Source organism: Loxodonta africana, chromosome 9 (genome assembly GCF_030014295.1).
Source record: "Loxodonta africana isolate mLoxAfr1 chromosome 9, mLoxAfr1.hap2, whole genome shotgun sequence".
Lineage (NCBI taxonomy): Eukaryota > Metazoa > Chordata > Mammalia > Proboscidea > Elephantidae > Loxodonta > Loxodonta africana.
In genome coordinates, this window is record NC_087350.1 from 26271954 (window position 1) to 26281405 (window position 9452).

The 9452-nt window shown below is 39.5% G+C and overlaps 1 non-coding gene across 1 annotated transcript; it reads left to right on the forward strand.

Moving 5' to 3' along the window:
- The first annotated feature begins 1571 nt into the window (after nt 1-1571).
- Nucleotides 1572-1677, forward strand: LOC111749899 (U6 spliceosomal RNA). The gene has a single exon (XR_002785072.2). It is a non-coding gene; the product is annotated as a U6 spliceosomal RNA (small nuclear RNA).
- The last annotated feature ends 7775 nt before the right edge of the window (nt 1678-9452 follow it).

A 9452-nucleotide genomic window follows, 5' to 3' on the forward strand; every position in this document is an offset into this window, starting at 1 on the left:
CATAGAGTCACTATGAGTCAGAACCAACTCGATGACACCTAACAACAACAGAAACAATTACTGGCAAGTAATCATGGAGAGCATAAACGCCAAAAACCTCATGTCTTCATTTTCAGCCACATGACAGTGAGGAATGAATAGTCTCCACATGAGAGTGATGTGGGAAAGTATTTCCATTAGGGATGTTGCTTAAGGCAAGGTGGAGGGATTAAACAGAAGAGCAAACAAATTCACAGAGGATTTAATATTTGAAACAGTATTTCCATAGGCTGGGTGGCCCAAACAGTTAAGTGCTCAATTACTAACTGAAAGACTGGCTAATCAAATGGACCCAGAGGCGCCTCAGAAGGAAAGTCTGGTGTTCTGCTTCTGAAAGATCACAGTCTTGAAAACCCTGTGGAGCAATTCTCCGAATCACATGGGGTCCCCTTGAGTTGGAAATGACTCGATGGCAACTAGTTTGGATTTTTTGGATTCAGTGGAAGGGTTTGGATAGAGTGGAGAGGGATTGGATAGGTCAGGGGCCCCAGAAGAAATGAGGGTGGAGGAGAGGATGGATGGACAGAGACTTACACTTTGTTATTTGCTGATGAAAACATGAATGGAAATGCATGGTGCGTTGCATGTAGTCTCTTTGAGGAGAGTAGATATTGGGCCTCATGTCCAGACAACTTCTTTGGGCTTAGATGATGTTGGTCGCTGCAGTTGCAGTCCTCGATCACCTAAACTCAGGTTCAGTTTCTGTAGTTACTTGACCTGGAGTGGTGTTCTTCTTGGCTGCATGCCCTGTAGCCAAGGCATGGGATGGTGGAAAGCCCTTGTTGTTTTTGAGCTTTTGAACCAAACCTCCTGGCTATGATTAGTTTTTAGCTTTTATATCCCAGCATGTAATTGCTTGATGTCAGTTGGCTAGGATCTATAATGATATAATCATACATTTTCATAGGATTTACAGGCTTTTGAACAGCTTACAAGTGACTTTCAAGCACATGGTCCCATATAATGTCATACAGCATACAGTTCCCTTTTATAAAAACACAACATTTTTTTCTTGTGGCTTATTCACACTCTTGGGAAAAATCAGGCTGAGAAAAGGGACTCATATTTTGCGTTTATAATTTTTGTTAGATTAATTGGTTTTTCAAGTAGAAACAAAAAGCACATTGTGGGAGCACTTAAGGTGTTACCCGTTTACCAGTTTCCATCCAGTTGATTCTAATTCACGGCGACTCCATGCATGTCAGAGGAGAGCTATGCTCCACAGGGTTTTCAAAGGCTGATTTTTTTCAGAAGTAGATTGCCAGGCCTTTCTTCTAAGTGGACCGGACTTGACCCTCCAACCTTTCTATCAGCAGCTGTGTGAGTTAACCATTTGCACCACCCAGGGACTCCACGTGAAGTATACTCTTTTGTAAATCATCAGTGACCCTGAGTGGGTGAAGTTGAAACTAATTGTGCAAATGTGTCTTCATGCTTTTCTTTGGTTTGATGATGGTTTCTTTCCTATCTTTGTTACCTAGAGCTGCCATAACAAAAAGTACAAGTGGGTGGCTTTAAAGAACAGAAATATAGTGCTCTCTTTGGCTACACACATACTAAAATTGGAAGAATACAGAGAAGATTAGCTTGGCCCTTGCACAAGGAAGACACCAAATTCATGAAGTGTTCCATATTTTTGGGGAATTCACTAACTAGGTAGTAGACAAGGATCAACCTCAGTGAAGGGAAGGACAACACACAATACAGGCAAGTCAGCACAGCTGTACCAAAGCAAAAGCTAAGAAGTTTCCTGGACACATCCAGACACCTTGAGGGAGAGAGTAGCTGGTGCTGGAGCCTGAAGACCATAGTTTTGGGGGACATTAGGTCAATTGGCATAACAATATTTATTAAGAGAGAAGGAGGGGCCAAGATGGCAGAATAGTCAGATGCTTCCTGTGCTCCCTCTTACAACAAAGACCCCTCCCCCAAAAGTGAATCGATTATATATGACAGTCTAGGAGCCCTGAACATCAAAGACAAAGTTGAGGAGTAGGACTGAGCAGCAGGGGGAGGGAGAGACGGTTCAGAAGCAGCAAAGATTTGCCAGACCTGACCTGAGCAGCACCCTACAGGCTGAATCGGCAGGCACATGTGGGCTGAGGCAAGCAGTAGCACTAGGGGTGTGTTTTCTACATCTGGAGAAACTGGGTCCACACAAGCCTCTGGTGCCAGGGGGAAGAGGTGCTGTATCTGTTAAAGTTAAGTGAAAGCATCTAATGTACTGTGCAGGATCAAAATAACCTTACCCCTCTGGGAAGTGCCTCTCACCTCTTCACCTGCTCCCTCCCTGCTCTGCTCCAATCCCAGTTCGGCTTCAGTGACTATTGTGACCCCTGGCCTGGAAGTGGGACCCGTCAAGTGCCCCAAGTCATTCTCCCAGCTTTGGAGAGGGAATAGATTAACAAATAAGTAACAAATGGGAAAAATAACCTTTCAGCTCCCTTAAGCCAGGACTTCAGGTCAGGCATGACCCCTTTACCTAGGCACAGGTAAAAGGGGTTCACAGACTTTAAATGCCTTTCACCCTGCCTAAACCTGTTTGGGCCCATTTAAACAGCATAGGCCCTCATTAGCATAGTACAAACATGGTATATACCTGAAGCCTATTTTCAACTGCATCTGCTAAGGGGGAGTGGAGATTCATGACATTTGGCACTGCCCTGCCCATTAAGTACAGCTCTCACTTACCCACATCAGGGGCCTGAGGACTGGTGGCTTCACTCACTTCACCTAGCCACCCATGACAGGGGTCTGAGAATAAGTGGTGTCTCCCAGTCCTTACAGCCAATAGCATTTGTTATTGCTGTTAGGTGCTGTTGAGTTGGTTCCGACTCATAGTGACCCTATGTACCACAGAAAGAAACACTGCCTGGACCTGTGCCGTCCTTACAATTGTTATGCTTTAGCCCATTGCCAATAGCATTGAGTGGCCAAAATCCAGCTGCAAAACCCATTTACCTATGCACTCCAGAGAACAGGGACATGCTTTCCACCCAGGTACTCAGGGACAGCCGTCAGCCCCCTGCCTTGTTCAGCACATAACCCCCATGGCAGCAGATACCGGTGCCTGCTGCAATCACCCCTACATAGCCCTGCCCATCTAGGACTGTAGGTAAGAGCCTGCACCACACACTCAGTGATCAATGACCTGAACACCTGAGCTGAATCCACACAAAAAAAGTGAATGGACTCCTGGGCTCACATACCTAGAGGCAAGTCTAACCATCTAGTGACAGGACGTGAGAACTTCAAAGATGCCAATAACCAAAGCAGCTCAATTGGCCAGCCTCTGTGGGCATATCAAAACAAAACAAAACAAGAATCTAGGACACAGTAAGCAAACATAAAATCAATAAATATAATACCTTATTGATGGCTTGGAGACAATAGTCAATATCAAATCACATAAAGAGGCAGACCATGATGCCTTCAGCAAGCAACCAAAATAAAGAACCAGAAAACCTCCCAGAGGAAGAGAATGTCTTGGAATTACTAGAGAAATTCAAAAGATTAATATACAGAGCTCTTCAAGAGATCAGGAAGGAGTTCAGGCAAAATGCAGACCAAGCCAAGGAACACACAGACAAAGCAACAGAGGAACTTAAGAAGGTTTTACAAGAGCAAAATGACAAATTTAACAGGCAGGAAGAATCCATACAGAGACAGCAAATAGAAATCCAAAATATTAACAATAAAATTTCAGAATTAGACAATTCTGTAGAAAGAGCAGAATTGAGGCAATGGAAGTCAGAATTAGTGAGACTAAAGTAAAGCACTTGACACCAAAGTTATTTGAGGAAAAATGAGCTAAAAGAATTAAAAAAAAAAATGCAGAAACCCTAAGAATCATGTGAGACTCTATTAAGAGGAATAACCTATGAGTGACTGGGGTACCAGAACAGTGCAGGATAACAAAAAAATATGGGGAGAATTGTGGAAGATTTGTTGGTAGAAAACTTCCCTGATATGAACGATGAGAAGATATCTATCCAAGAAGCTCATTGAACCCCACACAGGGTTGATCCTAAGTCCCCAGGACATATTATAATCAAACTTGCCAAAACCAAAGACTGGCTAAGGATAAACGAAAAATCATCTGCAAAGAAGAGTCAATAACTCTAAACTCTGACTACTCAGCAGAAACTATGCAAGCAAGAAGGCAATGAAATCACATTAATGAAGCCTTAAAAGAAAGAAAAAAATAATTGCCAGCCAAGAATTATATAACAAAACTGTCTCTCAAATATAATGGTGAAATTAGGGCATTTCCAGATAAACAGAAGTTAAGGGAATTTCCAAAGACCAAACCAAAATTTCCAGAAATACTAAAGAGAGTCCTCCAGTTAGAGAATCAATAACATCAGATAACAACTCAAGACTAGAGCACAGGACAGAACAACCAGATATCAACCCAGATAGGGAAGTCATGAAAATAAGTTAAAGCTAAAACATTGAAAATAGAGAAACAGACATCAATATGAAAAAGATGACAACATTAAAACAAAAAAGAGGGACTAAATAATGTAATCAAAGAATTTTTATATGGAGAAGTTAAGGCGATATCAAGGAACAGAAGATTGGTTTAAACTTAGAAAGATAGAGGTAAATTTTAAGGTAACCACAAAGGAAACTAACAATCCTACACATCAAATAAAAAAAGAAGAAAAACACAGACTCAGCAAATACAAAATCAACAACAATGAAAAAGATAAAAAGAAAATACATAAAGAAAAACGACTTAGCACAGAAAATTAAGTGGAATAAAGAGACTATCAACAACAGACACAAATACATCAAAAGGACAGCACTGAACTCATATTTATCAATAATTATGCTGAATGTAAATTGACTAAAGGCACCAATAAAGGGACAGAGTGGCAGAATGGATTAAAAAACATGCTTCTTCTATAGCTGCCTGCAAGAGACACACCTTAGACTCAAAGACACAAATGAACTAAAGCTCAAAGGATGGAAAAAACATATCAAGCAAACAACAATCAAAACAGATCAGGAGTGTAGATATTAATCTCTGAAAAATAGACTTTAAAGCAAAATCCATGAAGAAGGATAAGGAAGGACACCATGTAATGATTAAACGGCCGATACACCAGCAGGACGTAACCATAATAAATACACACCCAACGGCAGGGCTCCAAAATACATAAAACAAATTCTAACAGCACTGAAAAGAGAAATAGCTTCACAATAATAGTAGGAGACTTCAACACACCACTTTCAGTGAAGAACAGAACATCAAGAAAGAAGCTCAATGAAGACACAGAAGATCTATATGCCACAATCAACCAACTTGATCTCATAGACATATACAGAACACTCCACCCAACAGCAGCCAAGTATACTTTCTTTTCCAACACACATAGGACGTTCTCCAGAATAGACCACATATTAGGCCACAAACCAAGACTTAACAGGATCCAAAACATTGAAATATTACAAAGCATGTTTTCTGACCATAAAGCCATAAAAGTAGAAATCAATAACAGAAAAAGCAAGGAAAAAAAACCAAATACATGGAAACTGAGCAACGCTTTGTTCAAAAACTACTGGATTATAGAAGAAATCAAGTACAGAATAAAGAAATTAATAGAATCAAATGAGAATGAAAACACATTGTACCAGAACCTTTGGGACTCAGCAAAAGCAGTGCTCAGAGGTCAATTTATAGCAATAAATGCACACATCCAAAAAGAGAAAAGGGCCAAAATCAAAGAATTATCCCTACAACTTGAATAAATAGAGAGCAGCAAAAGAAGCCTTTGGGCACCAGAAGAAAGCAAATAATAAGAATTAAAGCAGAATTAAATGAAATAGAGAATAGAAAAACAATGGAAAGAGTTAACAAGACCAAAAGCTGGTTCTTCAAAAAGATCAATAAAATTGATAAACCATTAGCCAAACTGACAAAAGAAAATCAGGAGAAGAAGCAAATAACCCAAAATAGGAAATGAGATTGGCAATATCACAACACACCCAACTGAATTTAAAAGAATTGTAACAGAATAGTATTAAAAATTGTATTCCAACAAATGTGAAAACCTAGAGGAAATGGGCAAGTTTCTAGAAACACACTACCTACCTAAACTAACGCAAGCCGAGATAGAAAAAAATAATAAACCTATAAAAAAAGAAGAGATTGAAGAGGTAATTAAAAAACTTCCAACAAAAAAACGCCCTGGCCTTGATGGTTTCACTAGAGAATTCTACCAAACTTTCAGAGAAAAGTTAACACCCATACTACTAAAGTGTTTCAGAGCATAGAAAATGATGGAATACTCCCAAACTCATCTTATGAAGCCAGCATAACCCTGATACCAAAACCAGGTAAAGACACCACAAAAAAAGAAAATTACAGATCAATATCCCTCAGAAACATAGACACAAAAATCCTCAACAAAATTCTAGCCAATAGAATGAAACAACATATCAAAAAAATAATTCACCATGACTGAGTGGGATTCATACCAGGCATGCAAGGATGGTTTAACATTAGAAAAACAATCAATGTAATCCATCACATAAATAAAACAAAAGACAAGAACCACATGATCTTATCAATTGATGCAGAAAAGGTATTTGATGTCCAACACCCATTCAGGAAACACTGGCAGTGTAGTGGTTAAGACCTATGGCTGCTAACCAAAAGGTCAGCAGTTCAAATCCACCAGGTGCTCCTTGGAAACTATGGGGCAGCTCTACTCTGTCCTATAGGGTTGCTATGAGTCAGAATCGACTTGACGGCAACGGGTTTTTTTTTGGTGTTTGTGTTAACACACATTCATGACAAAAACTCTCAGCAAAGTAAGAACAGAAGGCAAGTTCTTTTACATAATAAAGGGCATTTATACAAAGCCAACAGCCAACATCACCCTAAATGGACAGAGCCTGAAAGCATTCCCCTCGAGAACAGGAATCAGACAAGGATGCATTTCATCAGCACTCTTATTCAACATTGTGCTGGAGGTCCTAGCCAGAGCAATTAGGCAAGAAAAAGAACTAAGGGGCATCCACATCGGTAAGGAAGAAGTAAGAGTATTCCTATTTGCAGATCATATGATCTTAGACACAGAAAACCCCAAGGAATCCACAAGAAAACTACTGGAACTAATAGAAGATTTCAGCAAATAATCAGGATACAAGATAAACATATAAAAATCAGTTGGATTCCTCTATACCAACAAAGAGAACGTTAAACAGGAAATTACCAAATCAATACCATTTACAATAGCCCCCAAGAAGATAAAATACTTAGGAATAAATCTAGCCAGAGACGTAAAAGACTTACACAGAGAAAACTACAAGACACTACTGCAAGAAACCAAAAGGGACCTATATAAATTGAAAAGCCTACCTTGCTCATGGATAGGAAGACTCAACATTGTGAAAATGTCATTTCTACCCAAAGTGATCTACAGACACAGCGCAATTCTGATCCAAATTCCAATGGCATTTTTTAATGAGATGGAGAAACAAATCATCAACTTCATATGGAAAAGAAAGAGACCCCAGATAAGTAAAGCATTACTGCAGAAGAAGAACAAAGTGGGAGGCCTCACACTACCTGATTTTAGAACCTATTGTACTGCCATGGTAGTCAAACAGCCTGGTACTGGTACAACAGATACGTAGACCAATGGAACAGAATTGAAAATCCAGATGTGAATTTACCCTTCTATGAGCAGCTGATATTTGACGAAGTCCCAAAGTCTGTTAAATGAGGAAAAGACAGTCTCTTTAACAAACGGTGTGGGCAAAACTGGATATCCATCAGCAAAAAAATTGAAACAAGACCCATACCTCATGCTATGTACAAAAACTAATTCAAAATGGATCAAAGACCTAAATATAATGTCTAAAATGATAAGGATCATGGAATAAAAAATAGGGACAATTCTAGGAGCCCTAATAAATGGCATAAACAGAATATAAACTCTAACTAACAATGCACAAACACCAAAAGAGAAACTAGGTAACCTGGAGCTCCTAAAAATCAAACACTTATGCTCATCAGAAGACTTCACCAAAAGAGTAAAATGAGAACCTACAGACTGGGAAAAAATTTTTCACTACGTCATATCTGATCAGGGTTCTAATCTCTAAAATCTACAAGATACTGTAAAACCTCAATAACAAAAAGACAAATAACCCAATTAAAAAATGGGCAAAGGATATGAACAAACACTTCACCAGAGAAGACATTCAGGCAGCTAACAGACACGTGAGAAAATGTTCAGGATCATTAGGCATTAAAACAAACAAAAAAAAAGAAAATAAACAAACAAAACCTGTTTCCGCCAAGTTGATACAGACTCATAGTGACCCTATAGTGCAGAGTAGAACTGCCCCATAGAGTTTCCAGGGAGCGCCTGGTGAATTCCAACTGCCGACATTTTGGTTAGCAGCTATAGCACTAACCAAAATGCTTTAGAGAAATGCAAATCAAAACTACAACGAGATCCCACCTCACCCCAACAAAGCTAGCACTAATCCAAAAAACACAAAATAGTAAATGTTGAAGAGGTTGTAGAGAGACTGGAACTCTTAAATATTGCTGGTGGGAATGTAAAATGGTACACCCACTTTGGAAATTGATTTGATGCTTCCTTTTAAAAAGCTAGACATAGGAACACCATACAGTTCAGCAATCCCACTCCTTAGAATATACCCTAGAAAAATAAGAGCTGTCACATGGATAGATATATGCATACCCATGTTCATTGCAGCACTGTTCACAACAACAAAAGATGGAAACAACCTAGGTGCCCATCAACAGAAGAATGGATAAACAAATCATGGCGTGTTCACACAATGGATAATTATGGTGTGCTTACACAATGATAAAGAGCAATGAACAATCCACAAAACATCTCACAATATGGGTGCATCTGGAAGCCGTTATGCTGAGTGAAATTAGTCGCAAAAGGACAAATATTGTATGAGACCACTGTTATGAGAACTCAAGAAAAGGTTTAAACACAGAAGAAAACATTCTAATATGCATCAATTTGTCCCAACCCACCCGGAACAAAGGAAAATGAAGAACACCAAAGAGGCAAGGAAAATATTAGCCCAAGAGACAAAAGGGCCACATAAACCAGAGATTCCATCAGCCTGAGACCAGAAGAACTACATGGTGCCCAGCTACCACCAATGACTGCCCTGACAGGGAACATGAGAGAGAGTCCCTGATGGAGCCGGAGAAAAGTGTGGTGCAGAATTCAAATTCACATAAAAAGACCAGACTTAGCGGTCTGACTGAGACTAGAGGAACCCTCGAAGACATGGCCCCTGGATTCTCTGTTAACCCAGAGCTTAAACCATTCCTGAAAGCCAACTTTTCAGACAAAGATTAGACTGAACTATAAATCATAAAATAATACTTGTGAAGATTG